The sequence below is a fragment of the Schistocerca cancellata genome, chromosome 4 (genome assembly GCF_023864275.1).
Source record: "Schistocerca cancellata isolate TAMUIC-IGC-003103 chromosome 4, iqSchCanc2.1, whole genome shotgun sequence".
Lineage (NCBI taxonomy): Eukaryota > Metazoa > Arthropoda > Insecta > Orthoptera > Acrididae > Schistocerca > Schistocerca cancellata.
In genome coordinates this window covers 217903936-217922242 of record NC_064629.1, presented here as the reverse complement: position 1 = coordinate 217922242, position 18307 = coordinate 217903936, and positions in this window count along the sequence as shown.

The window sequence follows — 18307 nt, the reverse complement described above, 5'->3', positions numbered from 1 at the left end:
GACCCAACTGTACCGCACTGCATGGTCTCGTGGTTACAAAGATTGACCTCGCCATGGACGTCGGCAGTGAGGTTGTGCATCATGCAGCCTATTGCACACAGCTTGAGTCATAACACGATGTCCTGTGGCTGCACAAAAAGCATTATTCAATATGGTGGCGTTGTTGTCAGGGTTCGTCCGAGCCCTAATCCGTAGGTAGTGGTCATCCACTGCAATGGTACCCGTTGGGTGGCCTGAGCGAGACATGTCATCGACAGTTCCTGTTTCACTGTATCTCCTCCATGTCCGAACAACATCGCTTTGGTTCACTCATAGACACGTGGACACGTCCTTTGTTGAGAGCCCTTCCTGGCACAAAGTAACAACGCGGACGCGATCGAACCGCAGTATTGATCATCTAGGCATGGTTGAACTACAGACAACACGAGCCGTGTACCTCCTTCCTGGTGCAATGATTGCAACTGATCGGCTGTTGGACCCCTGCCGTCTAATAGGAGCTGTTCATGCATGGCTTTTTACATCTTTGGGCGGGTTTAGTGGCGTCTCTGAGCAATCAAAGGGACTGTATCTGTGATACAATATCCACAGTCAACGTATACCTCCAGGTGTTCTGGGAACCGGGGTGATGCAAAACTTTTTTTGATGTGTGTATGTTGCCCGAATCTCCTCGGAACGTAGTCTTGAATTTCAGAACTGAAACTCTCAGTGATGCACAGGGTCTCTCTTGTAGAGTCTGTCACTGGAGTTTGTTGAACATCTCCTTAATGCTGCCGTTCGAGCTAAACGACTCCGTGACAAAACGAGCCACTCTCTGCTGGCTCTTTTATACCGCTTCTACTAATCAAACCCAGTAAGGGTCTCAGATTGAGGAGCAATACCCAAGCATTGGCCAAAAAGAGTTTCTCTTCGAGATTCTTCCAGTGAATCTCAGCTTAGCATCAGCCGGCCGGGTGGCCGAGCGGTTCTAGTCTGGAACCGCGCGACCGCTACGGTCGCAGGTTCGAATCCTGCCTCGGGCATGGATGTGTGTGATGTCCTCAGGTTAGTTAGGTTTAAGTAGTTCTAAGTTCGAGGGGCTGATGACCTTAGAAGCTAAGTCTCATAGTTCTCAGAGTCATTTGAACCATTTTTTCAGCTTAGCATCACCTTTTCCTGTAGTTTGTTTTGTGTAGTCGTAATACTTTTGGTCGCACCGGATTTTACCATCGAGTATTTTATGGTGGTGATTTGTGTCCAATAGTGTAATCGTACAGTAGCGGACTTCTCCGCTTATTTATGCGCAATGCGTTAGATTTATTTACGTTTTGCAGAGCGGACCGCTGAGAGCCGTGCAGGAAGAGAGTTTTGAAAGATGCCGACAGGGATGTGAAACCAAGCTGAATCAAATGCCGTAACCAGCTGCGCTAGGTTTCGCCGCTGAGAATCCATGGCACGTACAGCCCGATCGAGGTGGTCCCACAGTTTCTCGATTGGGTTTAAATGGTGGTCAGAGGAAACAGAACTCATCCTGGTGCTTGTCGAACTACACACACACACACACACACACACACACTGCTATCTGTGCGACACGTCGCCTTGTCCTGCTGGTAGATATCGTGCCGAGGAAAAACCAGCTGCATGCAGGGAAGGACATGGTCTCCAAAGATAGCTAAATATTTGTGTTAATTCAGCGTGCCTTGCAGAATGACGAGGCCACCCAGGGAGCACCACGTAAACATTTTCCAGACCGTAACACTCCTTCCTCCGGCCTCCTTCCGACGATTGTTGTAGGGCCGTACACGACAACGGCCCTTAGTAAACTCCCAGTTGCGGTATTTGCGTGTGAATTCCAGTCGTCGTCGCCGCTGAACATCACTTAGAATGCGAGCACGAACCAGGCACCTTCTGCGGATATCTATACGCAGCAATATGTGTCGAGCGGTCGTTGAGGACACTCTTTTGGTAGCCACTTTGTTCATCTGGAAGGTCAGTTGCCCTCCTGGCCCGGAAGCCAATGATCATAACATTTTAGACGTCAGATAAATCGCTCCGTTTTCGCATTACGAAAATGACTGCACTGTTTCCCGCGATCGGCCCAACGCGCTTTATATACCCTCCACTGGTAGTGCTACCACCTGCCGTCTCTTAGTGGTTATTGCATGTCGATGTGGAACATAAACGGTGGCCACTTTAATGTGACTGGACTATGTATCTGCAAAGAAGTACAGAATCTAGTAACAAATATGTTCTAATACTGGGTAAACCAGTACTTTGCTCACTAAACGGCAGCGCGAACTGTAGGAAATGCCTTTGTGAAGAATGAAACTTTCACTCTGCAACGGAGTGTGCACTGATATGAAACGTCTTGGAAGAGTAAAACTGTGCGACCGAGACTAATTCCTTTGTGAAGTCAAGGAACTCGGCATAATCCTGGACTCTGATATCTACTACGCTCTGTATCTTGTAGACGAAGACAGCTAACTGAGTTCCACAACGTCGCTAATGTGGCCCAGATACATTCTGCAGGACTGGTATCAGGTCATCATGTCACATTGAATATACTACAGACTCCCACATGTCTATGGAGTGTTCCAGGAACCACTCAGACCAAATATGGGAGCAATGGGGCATATCTCTCTGAAGGTATAGGTCGCCTTTGCTGTGCTGTGGACGAGAAAACGTATTTTCATCACTGTAATGTGTATTTCAGTACAATTCACCTGTGATACGTATCAGGTGCTCTATTTCATCCTATAGATACACACCAGCATCTGCCTGAACGTTGCTCTCATGGCATGCTAAGTGCATCACCAACAGTGATTTTCCGTGTCCTCATACTCCGACCACACAAAGTAATAACGTGTAACGTGACTCTTCAACTCTGGTGAGCTTCTCCCACGCTCAGAGCACCCAAAGGTTTCTTTCTGAGCTGGTGCCCCGTGGCGCGCGTTGAACACAGATGAACCTGTGGCTGCTAGGCCCTGCACCCCACGGACAGGAGATGGAGGCACATGAAAAGCCCAGGCTGCACGACCTGTTGCTGGCGTTTCACTGTCACAGATCACTGCGATCTGGCATTAATCGAATCAGCTGATTCTGCGTCTTGTCCATCCTGCTGTGCTTGACTGTGAGAAGCTATCTCTCTCTCTCTCTCTCTCTCTCTCTCTCTCTCTCTCTCTCTCTCCCTCTCTTTCTCTCTAAAACAACAAACCGAGCGAAGTGGCGCATTGGTTAAGACACGGGACTCGCATTCTGGAGGGCGACCGTTCAGATTCCCGTACACCCAGCCAGAATTAGATATTCCGCGATTTCCCTAAACCCACTCCAGTAAAATTCCGGGTTGGTTCCTTTGAAAAGGGCACGGCTAATTTCCTTCCCCATCTTTTTGTAAATCGAGGTTGTGCTCGGTCGCTGATGACCGTTCCGTCGACGGGACGTTAAATTCTAATCTCTCATCTTCCTGCCTTCCAATATAGCAATTCTTTCTCATTCTATTACGCGCAGAGTTGGTTAGTGACTTTATGCAGCCATGGTGCACTTTATAAGTGATATAAAACACTCATTTCAGTAACGTAAGGAATATTGAAGTTACACAAAACAACAACATAAAGTAAGCCGTTAATGAGTCGTGGCTGCAGTTTCCATACTACCTGTCATTTTTTCCTGTAGAGGGCCCGTCAAGAAGGTGGAGAAGGGGAAGTGGTATTTGGTGCCGAGAGGGGAAGGGGAAGGGAGGAGAGGGTAGACCCTACAACATAGCTATTCATTCAAATGACCCGTTTAAGTTCAACTGAGCAGTTCTGCAACCATTCTGCTGTAAGTATATCCTGGACTCGCAAAAGTTGCAAAAGGAACATCGTCCAATTACCCAGGCAATAGATTTTGCAGGAATGACGGATTTCAGTGTCTACGACACATATCAGCTGAAAAACTACGCTGAAAGTTCCTGTCCAACGTGTTAAGATTATCATACTCTCGTTTCTGAGGGTTACACATGCTGCTGCTTCCGTTAACAGCTCATGTTCATTTTTCAGCAATCAGTATATGTCGAATAAATTGGATATTGGAAAGCACAAAAGTAGCAGAGTTAGGAATATAGGTTATTTGTAAGTGTTAATAATGTAGTGCACTGTAGTGGTGACAATAAAAGATAGCCAAACATGAGACTTATCTGCTGTGCTAAGACTCACAATAGTGTCCAAAGCGTTATAGGCTATTTATTTACTAAAAATTAGTGAATAAAATTCTTCGTGTGGTTTTATTTCCATTTACGAAATGATAACTTCAGCCTACTTAGAACGACTTCAATCACGAACAAACTTCGCATGCCATAGATTTAATATATTTCAAGTGTTTCTTTCTTGTGCACATATATCTCACTGACAGTTTACCTTTGTGTTTGATTCTTTGCACCATTACTCTGCCTAAATTTCTTTAATCATGAGTGGTGACGGTATCGACGGAAATGTTGACTTGCGTTAGCTATCACAATTTTTCAGCCACTTTTTGAACACTGAAAACATTGTAGCCATCCAAGTGAATGACTTAATTTCACTGCTTCTGACTTGATCATCTTACTTAGGTCATTCAATACAAATGCCTTCGCTACTGTCTTTATTCTGTCTACCGAGGCAAACACTGTGTTGCAAGGTAGGAAGCTACGTTCACTGTCACTGCCACGGAATGCTATCATATGATAAGTCAGCAAACCATTATGAAGACAATGTACAATTACTACCACAATCACACACTTTACAGTACTTAGGAGCACATCACATTTGGGATCAGCAATGGACCAACTCTGTCTATGCCTCTCCAACCAAACAAGTGAAGACCATGTTACACTTTTCTTACGTATGGGCATAGAACTTTGCCTCTGCCATCTGGCGACCGTCTTGCTAAACCTTTAGAACAGCATTAGACACAGCCCATTTGCTGCCTAATATGTTGCAACTTTTACTGCAAATATCATTCTTCGTGCCTCTGTATAGCTAGGTACGTTGTTACTTATTCACGAAACTCCTGCCACACGATATTACTACCTTTACACACGCTGCTGACGGTAAGTTTACATACCTTGCTCTCGTATTGTCTGATAATCTCATGTATGTGGAATACCCAGTTGCGCGAAAATTTTTTTACGGTCCCATAATGGGCGACGCTCAGTTCCTCAAAGAATATTTGCCACTTCATTTGACCGCTAGGCAAGAACCGCATACAGTAGTCCGTCGAAGGCATTGGAAGTAATGTTATGGACTATTTTACATTGAGGGAACTATCTTTGGCCTTCTCGAACTGCAACCCCTCAAATTCTATTATAGCGTATTTTTATAGGACATCATATTCGCTGTTGACTGTAGAGATTGTTTACTTCACAGCCATAACTTCGGCCTTAAGGCCCTTATCAAGTGGTACTGAAAAATATTTTGCTTCAACACATGTCAGACTTTAAAACCCTCCAACCTGTATTCATCACAACTGAGTCTTTTCACTGTAAAGATACAGCAGCACTGATCGCGTAAGAAGTCCCGTACATCGTGAAATTAAGTAAATTACAGGAACTATAGCCAATTTCAACACCCTTGACACAAATCGCAGTGAAATGGTGCTTTTACACACTGCCTAGATTTGAAATGAGGCAGTTAGATCCAAAATACGTTCACAAAATGAGAAGTTAATCTGTTACAGTCACCGTAAACGCGCAGATGTCAGCATATTTTAATGAGCAAATATATGTACTGTCACAGCACAGTGTAAGAACTACACTAAGATAAATGGTACACTGTAGTCTTGACAGTAGCGTGGACTGACTTGGTCACGTGATTAGGCACAGCCCTTGTCTTAGTTTAAGGCCGTTGTTACCTCGCGGTGAGACCACGTCAGTGATCGAGGGAAGTGTTTCGAAGGTATATGATAGGTTTTGAGAAAGAAATAAAGATGGAAGAGCCGCCGGAGAGCGCGTTATAACATCTTTGAAATTTTATGGGGTGACGTTGCTCAGCTTACGCCAGAGACACCATGGCCAGGGACTTGGTTTCCAATATCAAACCCAAACAAAATAAAGCAAGTGTTCACAAAATGTATTTCATTGAAGACATGGAAATGTTTCTATGTTAGCCAGTATTAAAGGGTTCCAGACTAAAAGTTCAAACATATCTTATTAAAAAAAATAGTAGCACCAGAATGCTAGTGACTACTGAATTATAGAAACCATCTCTGGATGCACACACTGCACTAAGAGTAAATTCTGACAACACAAATCTAAAATGTTCCAGGAATATTTTTAAACGAGGCAGTGCAACAACATTGAACTGTTTCTAAGCGTTTACAACTTCACGCTTTCTACTAATAAAAATGCCGGGATGTTCTCTCTCTCTCTCTCTCTCTCTCTCTCTCTCTCTCTCTTTTTCTACCTACCTGCCTATCTTTTTATCTAATTTAGGTAACTAGGTAGATAGCTAGATATCTGTCTCTTCGCGAGAGACAAACCTGAACACAACGGTGGTGTCACTCTGTGCTCAACTTCACTTCGCATCGCGTAGAATAGAAAAACTACTTCAAAATTTGTTTATCAGAGTAGGGAAAAAGGTAAGATGACTCATTCCACCCCTTTAAAGCAAGCAGTATACAGATATCTGGACAAGTAATATTTAAACTGACGAACATTACAGTTGTCAGTTTCAAGCAGCTGTATCTCGAAACCTGTTAGCTAGTAAAGTGGTGGAGCGGTTAAGGTCCTGGACTCGCATTCTGGACGTCTGGGAATCCAGCAGTACGTTTTATATGTTTCTGTTTTTGTTTAGTTTTCAAAACTGCTTTATGAAAAGCTAGGGTGGTTCTTTTATGATATTGACAAGACCTGTTTCTCTCTAGCCTGATCCCCTCCGGGTTTCAAAAATGATTCAAATGACTCCGAGCACTATGGGACTTAACTTCTGAGGTCATCAGTCCCCTAGAACTTAGAACTACTTAAACCTAACTAACCTAAGGACAGCACACACATCCATGCCCAAGGCCGGATTCGAACCTGCGACCGTAACGGTCGCGCGGTTCCAGACTGTAGCGTCTAGAACCGCTCGGCCACTCCGGCCGGCCCCTCCGGGTTTGTGCTCCTTCTTTAACCCTAGAACTCTAAAGAGAGGAAAGTTATATTGCTACCAAAATCATCGCAAAGTTTATTGCTTCACATTTTATACATAGGACGTAATAATCTATTGGTTATCCATTAGTTAATTGCCATCATTAGATTTCTAAAGGTACGCTACATACCAAATTAAGTTAATAATGAGCCGGCCGCGGTGGCCGTGCGGTTCTGGCGCTGCAGTCCGGAACCGCGGGACTGCTGCGGTCGCAGGTTCGAATCCTGCCTCGGGCATGGGTGTGTGTGATGTCCTTAGGTTAGTTAGGTTTAAGTAGTTCTAAGTTCTAGGGGACTTATGACCTAAGATGTTGAGTCCCATAGTGCTCAGAGCCATTTGAACCAAGTTAATAATGAACTGTGTTGTAATCCATTGTAATCGTAAATTTTATGAGGATTTAGTAATCGAATAATCATCGGCCTGGCTTCAAGCCTAACATTTTTTTCCTTATTTCCTTTTTTTTTAGATAGCTACTGAGTATAAGTAACGTACGTACAAAATGTGTTCCATTAAAAATGGACCACACAATCAATTCATAACCCATGCCCGGTTCTCCTGAAACAATGTGTACAAAAAGAAAGAGGGGCTACAGTTTCAACATCGCTCTTGAAGCTGTCTTAGAAATGTGTTGCCGATCAGCTGACGTTTGTCTTGATAGAAATAGGCAGCAGGCACACACGCTGACCTTTGGTCCATTATCGCTTTGAGCTGATGGCGCGTGGTCATCACGGCTTAACACCTCGGGGCCACTTCACACGGAGCCGGGCCGCCTTTATTGGAGGCAGCGTGAGCACTCTCCACGGTTCTTGTCGGGCTTCTGCCGATAGAGTGGGAGGTTCGGTTGCACGCAGCATCACGTAGCCGGCGCTGCACTCTCCACTCCACTCACCACACCGATACACTGTTTCTTTTGCAGCTACCCAAATCTCTGTAGAGCCTTTCTTTCACTCTGTCACAATGGCTAATCAAAACCGAGAGGCAGCTATTCCTTGAACACACCGTCTCTTCCCCTAAGCTGCCTTCGGAAGGGTCCCAATCAGACACACAATAACTGAAGAAACGGCCGATATTTCAATTTTCAAAAGGCCTCCATTACGGGTGAATTATACCAACTTACAATTAAAACTCTGTATGGCATCTGTCTTCATCGCGACAATATTTATGTGGTTGTTCCACTTTAAATCTCTCCTGACAGAAACTCACAGATACTCGATGGTTGTTACTAATTCCAGTTACTGTTTGCTGATAGTGTTGTCTGTCTACGACGCTCCGTAATATTCATTTATATCTAGAGTATGCTGCCAATCTTTGCACTAAGCGCTAATCGTTTGTCATTCTTCAGCAGTTTTTATTAACGTTATTTTTCGCATATTCTGTCCTATCATAGTAAATGTTCGTTTGACAATATTCTCACTGTACTTCTAAGCTTTGTCGTGTTAGATTTAAAACTGGCTTGCAGAGTTAACATATACGCTAGATGAAGCAGTTGGATATCTTACACATTGCGATAAATCGAGAATCAGTGGTTCTGTTGGCTGCTACACTATGAATGTATGAAGTGAAATGGACATGCAAAGATACTAGTAAGAATTATATCACAAGCACGTTGTTGTTGTTGTGGTCTTCAGTCCAGAGACTGGTTTGATGCAGCTCTCCAAACTACTCTATCCTGTGCAAGCTTCTTCACCTCCCAGTACCTACTGCAGCCTACATCCTTCTGAATCTGCTTGATGTATTCATCTCTTGGTCTCTCTCTACGATTATGACCCTCCACACTGCCCTCCAATACTAAATTAGTGATCCCTTGACGCCTCAGAACATTTCCTATCAACAAATCCCTTCTTCTAGTCAAGTTGTGCCACAAATTCCTCTTCTGCCCAGTTCTAATCAATACCTCCTCGTTAGTTACGTGATCTACCCATATAATCTTCATCATTCTTCTGTAGCACCACATTTCGAAAGCTTCTATTCTCTTCTTGTCTTAACTATTTATCGTCCATGTTTCACCTTCATACAAGGTTACAACCCATACAAATACTTTCAGAAACGACTTCCTGACACTGAAATCTATTCTCGATGTTAACAAATTGCTCTTCTTCTGAAACGCTCTCCTTGCCATTGCCAGTCTACATTTTATATCCCCTCTACTTCGACAATCATCAGTTATTTTGCTCCCCAAATAGCAGACCTCATTTACTAATTTAAGTGTCACATTTTCTAATCTAATTCCCTCAGCATCATCCGATTTGATTCGACTGCATTCCATTATCCTCATTTTGCTTTTGTTGATGTTCATCTTATATCCTCCTTTCAAGACACTGTCCATTCCGTTCAACTGCTCTTCCAGGTCCTTTGCTGTCTGGCAGAATTACAATGTCATCGACGAACCTCAAAGTTTTTATTTCTTCTCCCTGGATTTTAATACCTACTCCAAATTTTTCTTTTGTTTCCTTGCTCAATATACAGATTGAATAACATCGGGGAGAGGCTACAACACTGTCCCACTCCCTTCCCAACCACTGCTTCCCCTTCATGCCCCTCGACTCTTATAACTGCCATCTGGTTTCTGTACAAATTGTAAATAGCCTTTCGCTCCCTGTATTTTACCCCAGCCACCTTCAGAATTTGAAAGAGAGAATTCCAGTCAACAATGTCAAAAGCTTTCTCTAAGTCTACAAATGCTAGAAACGTAGGTTTGCCTTTCCTTAATCTTCCTTCTAAGATAAGTCGTAGAGTCAGTATTGCCTCACGTGTTAAAACGGTTCTACGAAATGCAAACTGATCTTCCACGAGGTCGGCGTCTACCAGTTTTTCATTCATCTGTAAAGAATTCGCGTTAGTATTTTGCAGCCGTGACTTATTAAACTGATAGTTCGGTAATTTTCACATCTAACAACACCTGCTTTCTTTGGGATTGGAATTACTATATTCTTCTTGAAGTCTGAGGGTATTTCTCATGTGTCATATATCTTGCTCACCAGATGGTAGAGATTTTGTCAGGGCTGTCTCTCCCAACGCTATCAGTAGTTCTAATAGAATGTTGTCTACTCCCGGGGAATTGTTTTGACTTAGGTCTTTCAGTGCTCTGTCAAACTCTTCATGCAGTATCGTATCTCCCATTTCATCTTCATCTACATCCTCTTCCATTTCCGTAATATTGTCCTCAAGAACATCGCCCTTGTATAGACCCTCTATATACGCATTCCACCTCTCTGGTTTTTCTTCTTTGCTTAGAACTGGGTTTCCATCTGAGCCCTTGATATTTATACAAGTGGTTCTCTTTTCTCCAAAGGTTCCTTTAACTTCCTTTAGGCAGTATATATCTTACCCCTAGTGATATAGCCCTCTACATCCTTACATTTGTCCTCTAGCCATCCCTGCTTAGCCATTTTGCACTTCCTGTCGACATCATTTTTGAGATGTTTGTATTCCTTTTCGGCTGCTTCATTTACTGCATTTTTATATTTTCTCCTTTCATCAATTAATTCAATATATCTGCTGTTACCCAAGGATTCCTACTAGCCTTCGTCTTTTTACCTACTTGAACGTCTGCTGACTTCACTACTTCATCCCTCAGAGCTACCCATTCTTCTTCTACTGTATTCCTTTCCTCTGTTCTTGTCAGTTGTTCCATAATGCTCTTCCCGAACCTCTCTACATCCTCTGGTTCTTTCAGTTTATCCAGGCCCCATCTCCTTAAATTCTCATCTGCCCCTGGAAATGTCTTAAAATTTAAAATCTGGTTCCTAAATCTCTGACTTCCCATTATGTAATCTATCTGAAACGTTCCAGTGTCTCCAGGCCTCTTCCACGTATATAATCTTCTTTTATGACATTTAAACCAAGTGATAGCTATGATTAAGTAATGCTCTGTGCAAAATTCTACCAGGCGGCTTCCTCTTTCGTTCCTTACCCCCATTCCATACTACTTTTCCTTCTCTTTCTTTTCCTTCTATCGAATTCCAGTCCCCCATTAATATTAAATTTTCGTCTCCCTTCACTATCTGAATAATTTGTTTTATCTCTTTGTCTGGCCTCTCAACAGATACCCCTCCGCTGTGGTTGTATCGCTGAGTCACGCAAGCCTCCCCACCAATGACAAGGTCCATGGTTCATGGGGTGGGAGGGGGGAGGAGGGGAGGGGGGACAAGCACGTTATGTCCCTCGAATATTACTTGGAAGTACGTACTATTCCCCAGTACTCTCAATTCTTACCTGTGAATCTGTTTTTGGGGACCATATTCCGAAACATTTCCGCAGCTTTCATACTACAGAAAAGGACCGTATGCATAATGACTGAAAACAGAAATCCGTTCCTTTCAATATAACCTTTTAAGGAACTGGATATCCCAGATGCACCGAGTGAGTTCATCTGCAAATCCATTATGAGGATTAAAAATAAACTCAGCAATTATTGTACTAAGAGCTTTGTTGACTTTATCAAGGAACAAGGACCACACTAACTTACATTCAACAGTATCAAAAACAGATGGTAAACTCAAAACAATAATTGCTACCGTGTAATCAAATTATAAGAGGAAACGGAAATCTAGGTTTAAAAAGGCAGCTTATGCATAGATCTTAAAGAATACCTGACTAAGTAGTATGTATTATTGAAGTGACACACAGTGTGGTTGGTATAAATGTATCATTAATTAATAACGATACGTCTATATTACTCGGCAGTATACTTTTACAGGGTAACGCATGTTACTGAAAAATACTACACCCGACATTTGCGATGGAACGTGCCAACATCCTTACACCTTCCCAATTCTGCCAACCTAAGACGCAGTGCGGGCTCACCACGCCAGAACATTACCCAGCTAGCTATTAAAGCTCGCTGTGAGCTACAAGGAACGCGTTGCTTTGGACTTGGAAGATAAATGGTTTACTGCTTGGATCGATTGCTGCTCGGATTACAACGACCATTGCCACACCTTATGGACACTCTAGTAACAGACGAGCAGCTACTTCTTTGCTCTACGAAACTCTTCCCTACTAGGTCTTGATTAGCGTTATTGTACCACTGATAGTTTACTGCAGCTCTGATTAAGACTGTACTGTAGTGACATTTCTGGATACTGCGACTCACTCCACAGAACTTTCATCCGTTTTTCCCCACCATATAGTAAATGAATGGAACAGTAGCAGCTTATGCAAGAGAGACTCCAACGTACATCCTGAAATAAAGCAACTGATACACGACTAAAATTGTTCGAGAACTAGTATGAAACAACAGGTTCATTTTATTACAGAAGGGAAATAATGTTTCCGTGTTCAGAATGAAGTTGTTTGCATTAAAGTAAGTTTCAACAGTAACTGATAATGCAAGCTGGAGAACACAACTTTAAGGAGTACTTTCCAAGTTTCCATTAATCTGAAGACAAGGATAATTTAAGGGAGACAAGAGAAGGTTGGCCCACTTTTCGTTCTCAATTTTTCCAGCTTTTATTTTAAATGTTTCCATTGATCTTTTATGGGGAAACAGAGGTATATTGTTTCAGCACCCTTGCAACTAAGTTATTATGGCACCACATTTATTTTCTATTTACACACATCAAAAAAAGTTTTGCATGACCCCAGTTCCCAGAAATCCTGAAGATAGACGTTGACTGTGGATATTGTATCACAGACACAGTCCATTTGACTGTTCAGAGCTGTCACTGGACCCCGCCAAAGATGTCAACACCCATGCATGAGCAGCGCCTATTGGACGGAGGAGGTCCGACAGCCGATCAGTTCCAGTCATTCCACCAGGAAGGACGTACACGGCTGGTGTTGTCTGTACTTCAACAATGACTAGACGGTCAATACCGCGGTTCTATCGCGTCCACATTGTTACTTTGTGCCAGGAAGGGCTCTCAACAAGGGAAGTGTCCAGGCGTCTCGGAGTGAACCAAAGCGATATTGTTCGGACACGGAGGAGATACAGAGAGACAGTAACTGTCGATGACATGCCTCGCTCAGGCCACCCAAGGGCTACTACTTCAGTGGATGACTGCTACCTACGGATTATGGCTCGGAGGAACCCTGACAGCAACACCACCCTGTTGAAGATCATGAAGATCATGGAAAGCATGTCATTTGGATGCGGAATGGAGGGGCATCTCAGTACGCCTTTCTCACCAAGTAAAATTGTTCATTTTCAAGAACCGACATCTTTTTACAAACGTCACTTCTAGGAAGCACAGCGTATTAATGTTATCATTTCTCCTACTAATAATTATTTCTTTTTAAAATTTACGGCAGTTTCCAAAGACAGGCTTCACGTAAACCTCTGCCGTCTATCGTCGTTCGTCAACGCAAGTAAAGTGTAACGCGTTGATATGTAAATTACTTACAATGAGGTGACAAAACTCATGCGATAGCGATATGCACCTATTATACAGATGGCGGTGGTATGGTGTACACCCGGCCGGATGGCCGTGCGGTTCTAGGCGCTACAGTCTGGAGCCGAGCAGGTTCGACTCCTGCCTCGGGCATGGATGTGTGTGATGTCATTAGGTTAGTTAGATTTAATTAGTTCTAGGCGATTGATGACCTCAGAAGTTAGGTCGCATGGTGCTCAGAGCCATTTGTACCATGGCGTACACAAGGTATAAAAGGGCTGTTCATTGACAGGGCTGTCATTTGTCCTCAGTTGATTCATGGGGAAAGATTTACGACATGATTACGGCCGCACGACGGGAGTTAACAGGCTTTGAACGTGAAATGGTAGTTGGCGCTAGCCACATGAGACATTCCATTTCGGAAATTGTTAGGGAATTCTACAGGATCTATGGTTTGCTGAGAATTTCAGGTATCACCTCTCAACACGGACAACGCAGTGACTGACGGCCTTCACTTAACGATCAAAATTAACAGCGTTCCCGTAGAGTTGTCAGTCCTAAAACACAAGCAACATGGCGTGAAATAACCGCAGAAATCAATGCGAGACGCACGATGAACGTATTCGTTAGGATAGTGCGGCGTAATTGGGCGTTAATGGGTTATAGCAGCAGAAGACAGACTCGAGTGCCTTTGCTAACAGCACGACATCGCCTGCAGCGCTTCTGCTGGGCTCGTGACCGTATCGGTTGGACCTTAGACGACTTGAAGACCGCAACCTGGACACATGAGTCCAGAATTCAGATGGTAAGAGCTGATGATAGGGTTCGAGTGTGGTGCAGACCCCACGAAGCCATGGACCCATGTTGTCAAGAAGTCACTGTGCAAGCTGACGGTGGCTCCATAATGTTGAGGGCTGCCCTCTGGTCCATTGACTGGGAATGGTTGTGTTCGGCTACTCTGTGACCATTCGCAGCCATCCACGGACTTCATATTCCCAGACATCGATGGAATTTTTATGGATGACACTGCCCCATGTCACCGGGCCCAAATTGTTCGCGACTGGTTTAAAGAACATTCTGCAAAATTCCAGCGAATGATTTTTCCACCCAGATTGCTCAACATGAATCCCATAGAACATTTATGGGACACAATCAGGACGTCAGTAGGTGCTCAGAATCCTGCGCCGGCACTATTTTCGCAATTATGAACGGCTATTGAGACAGTATGGCTCAATATTTATGCATAGGACTTCCAACGAACTGTTGAGTCCATGCTACGTCGAGCTGTTGCACCAAGCCAGGAAAAAGGAAATCCGACACGACATTAGGAGGTATCTCATGACTTGTCACCTCAGTGTATTTTTATAGTCTAAATAGTTTCGACGAACTTGGTTGTACACCACTAAATGAAATGTATGTCTTATAATATTCAGAGAGGATCATCACTATGGACTATTCCAAGTTTGTAAGTATGTATGTGACACTAGACAGGTTACATAGATTAAATGGTAACAACGTCGGAAAAAAATGATTGGTACGATAATGTAATTTCTGTGACTTTGTGGCTGCTTCTAGTCAGCCTTAAACAGAGAGGTACTCTATTTATTGATAAGCTTCCAAACCATCTGAGGTGAGCATCTACAGTTACACTCACAGTATCCGTTGTTGTATTCTTTGAGTTGCCACATTATTAACTGAAAATGGACAAAATGTAAGGGCATTATATAAATCCCCCTTAATGGATTACATAGTTCTAGTAAAGGACCACAAAAGCTGAAGCAACGACCTACACCGGGGAGAAATGAAGATCCTAATTGTATTCGGAAAACAAAATCTATAAACAAGAGGTAGAAGAGCTGTAACTACGTACGGGCGAAGGCGAGCAGTGGGCAACATATGGCTAGAACAGCAATGGCTTTGAGGTGACGGTGGTGACCAGATGGCGGTGGCTCACTTGTTGACTTTCTGCTGATGGGCTGCAGTGGGAGGCGCCGTACTTGTGGGCTTGCCTGTCTCTTCCACTTCAGCACCAACGGAACAGTTGGCTGAAAATCATTGTCACTGGTTGTTGTGTAATAGCGATAGTTGTATTAATACTCAGCACCGTTTCCTGACAAGGTGAAGTGGCAATGCGGCCGTATCAGGATCTAACGTGGCCACGCACTGGGTACAACCACGTTCCTGTTGAAATTTTGAGTATTATGTCGCAGTGTAAGCTCGGGAGGTGAACGCGGGAAAGTTCTTCACGGGCAGGGACACAGACTTGTTGTTAATGTGATTAAATTTGTTGACGATGGGAAGAGAGGGGATTTATTGTGTCGGCGGGCAAGGCGACTGATCATGCAGCCAAAGTGTTAAAGTTCAGCAACAGCATGGTTTGAAAATTATGAAAGGAGGCAATTCAAAGAAGGAGAGTCAAGGTGCTCACAGTAGGTATTCTACTGACGATATGGATAAATGTATCAGAAGGCAGCAACTTGTACGCAATTAGGAACTATGTAAAGAAATACCAACTTTTCGGAAGCCACAGCCTTTGTCGCACAAAAGTGCTGGTCAAGGCTAGCCAGGAAACTTTGAGATGAATTATTCTGTCTATGAGATTCAGTTTCTAAAGGTACCAAAATAAACGTGTTGTTATGCGCGAGCAAGACGACATAGTTGCGAAAAGGGCACATTAAATTTTGTTTTTACGGAAAAATAAGGCATCAGAATTGAAGCAGCCGGTGACTTACTTAAATGGAACATGTATTCACGCGCCGGCCGCGGTGGTCTAGCGGTTCTGGCGCTGCAGTCCGGAACCGCGGGACTGCTACGGTCGCAGGTTCGAATCCTGCCTCGGGCATGGGTGTGTGTGATGTCCTTAGGTTAGTTAGGTTTAAGTAGTTCTAAGTTCTAGGGGACTTATGACCTAAGATGTTGAGTCCCATAGTGCTCAGAGCCATGTATTCACGCACATGACAGTGTAAATACATTTTGGGAAAGTGACAGTGTGCGAGAAGTATTGTCGAATGGAAGTGCAGGTCAGCGATTAATTGTTGTGCATGCTCGCGATGACATGAGTTCCATTCTGGCTTCGCTTCTCACATATGACTCAAAAACCAAAATTCCTCCAACTGGACAGTTATGAGATTTCTACCTACTTTTTAAACTGTCGATTATTTGAATGAAGTGATTTTGTGTGAAGTGAAGGTAGAAAGTATTGTGTTGATCATGAAGTCTTTATTTATTTAAGGAATATTGCATTATACCTTTCTTTATTAAACCAAGAAACACATATTCGGAAATATCTTCTGAATTAACAAAACACATCTAACTGGCGACAATCTTATTATCTTTTGTAATAGACTAACTTGTAAATTATTATGCTTACTTTCACTTACTCACAAATGCTCCAGTCCACAGTAGTTTGCCGGTAAGAAAACATTCGGTATTCACTGGGGGAAGGGTGGGATGGGCGTCTAGATGCCAACTGTAAGTTTGTAAAATGAACCCACAGCCATTTGACTGTATTGTTTTTTAAAGAATTACGACCCTGGATACGGCATTTTATACCATTTTCAAGTGATAGTTTATGTCATTAACATATATTGCAGGAGATCAAGCTCAAAATTGGCCATAAATGAAGAAAACTATTTGCTCCCCACAAGATTCCAGATGTAAAATCATCTTATAAACAAAGATCAGTAAATAACAGTGAGAGTACGTCATATTTTACAAAAACTGTTTTACTTTGATACATACCGAAGCATATACGTGGTGATAGACAAGGGGCGTTTTACAGGGGTCCACTTGTAAGAATACCGAAGTGTACACCAGTACTACTTCCTCCTCTGTTTATCGGGCAAAACACGTCTGTGCTGCCACCGTGGCGAGATTATCACTTTGCTTTGCCGAATAATATAGGTAGTGATGAGGTAAGTCTAGGGAAAGATTTGTGTAAGTTGTATTTCGCTTATATAGTTCTGCGAACATTCATTTTATTTCTGAAACGTTCAGTGTATCATTACAATAATTATATCGGCAAATTAACGATACAGCGTACACGTGACATACTAGGTTTCTGTTATTTATATAGGGTTTTTGCCTCTGTTTCGTATCCTTACTATTCAGATTATATCCACATCCAGAGGTCTTGTTTCAGGTTGGTAAGATTATATACCATCTTGATCCCATAACTGTAATACCGACTCAACAAGGGAACAGATGAGCTGCGAGTAAATGATAAATTACAAACATTTGGTAGCTGCCCATACTTGCATGACGTGCAAGCCTAAAAGCACATCGAAGTAGCTCGTCGACGTTCCCACCCTCACAGTAAGCGCATTAACCTATTGAAGCAAGCTACTACTAACCGAAGTGGGGAAGACTGAAAGGATGGGCAAACCATAGAAGGGCTATAGAAGGAAGCGAACTTTAAACGAGTATTATGGAAAGGCAAGAAGAAGTAGGTGAAGATCGGACAGGATGTATGATACTGCAAGAAGAATTTGACAGAGCACTTGGGGATGTAAATCGAAACTAAGCCCCTGCCGTAGACCCTATAACCTCAGAACATGAGATCCTTAGGAAAGTCAGTCATGACAAAACTATTCCACCTCGCGTGCAACATATATAGTATATGGCGAAAAACCCTCAAATGTCGATAACAATGTAATAATTCCAGTTTCAAACAAGGCACTTGCTGACACCGTGAAGGCAGTGTTGCAGACTGTGGCCGATGTTATTTAATAACTAAGCCGAGTTAGCAGAAATGGATACCAAGTAGCAGCTTTGATAGATAATTAAAGTCAAGGGTGTAGATATAAACACTTGGATGTTTGCAAATATAATAGTGTCAGAGACGCAAATTACTAGGAT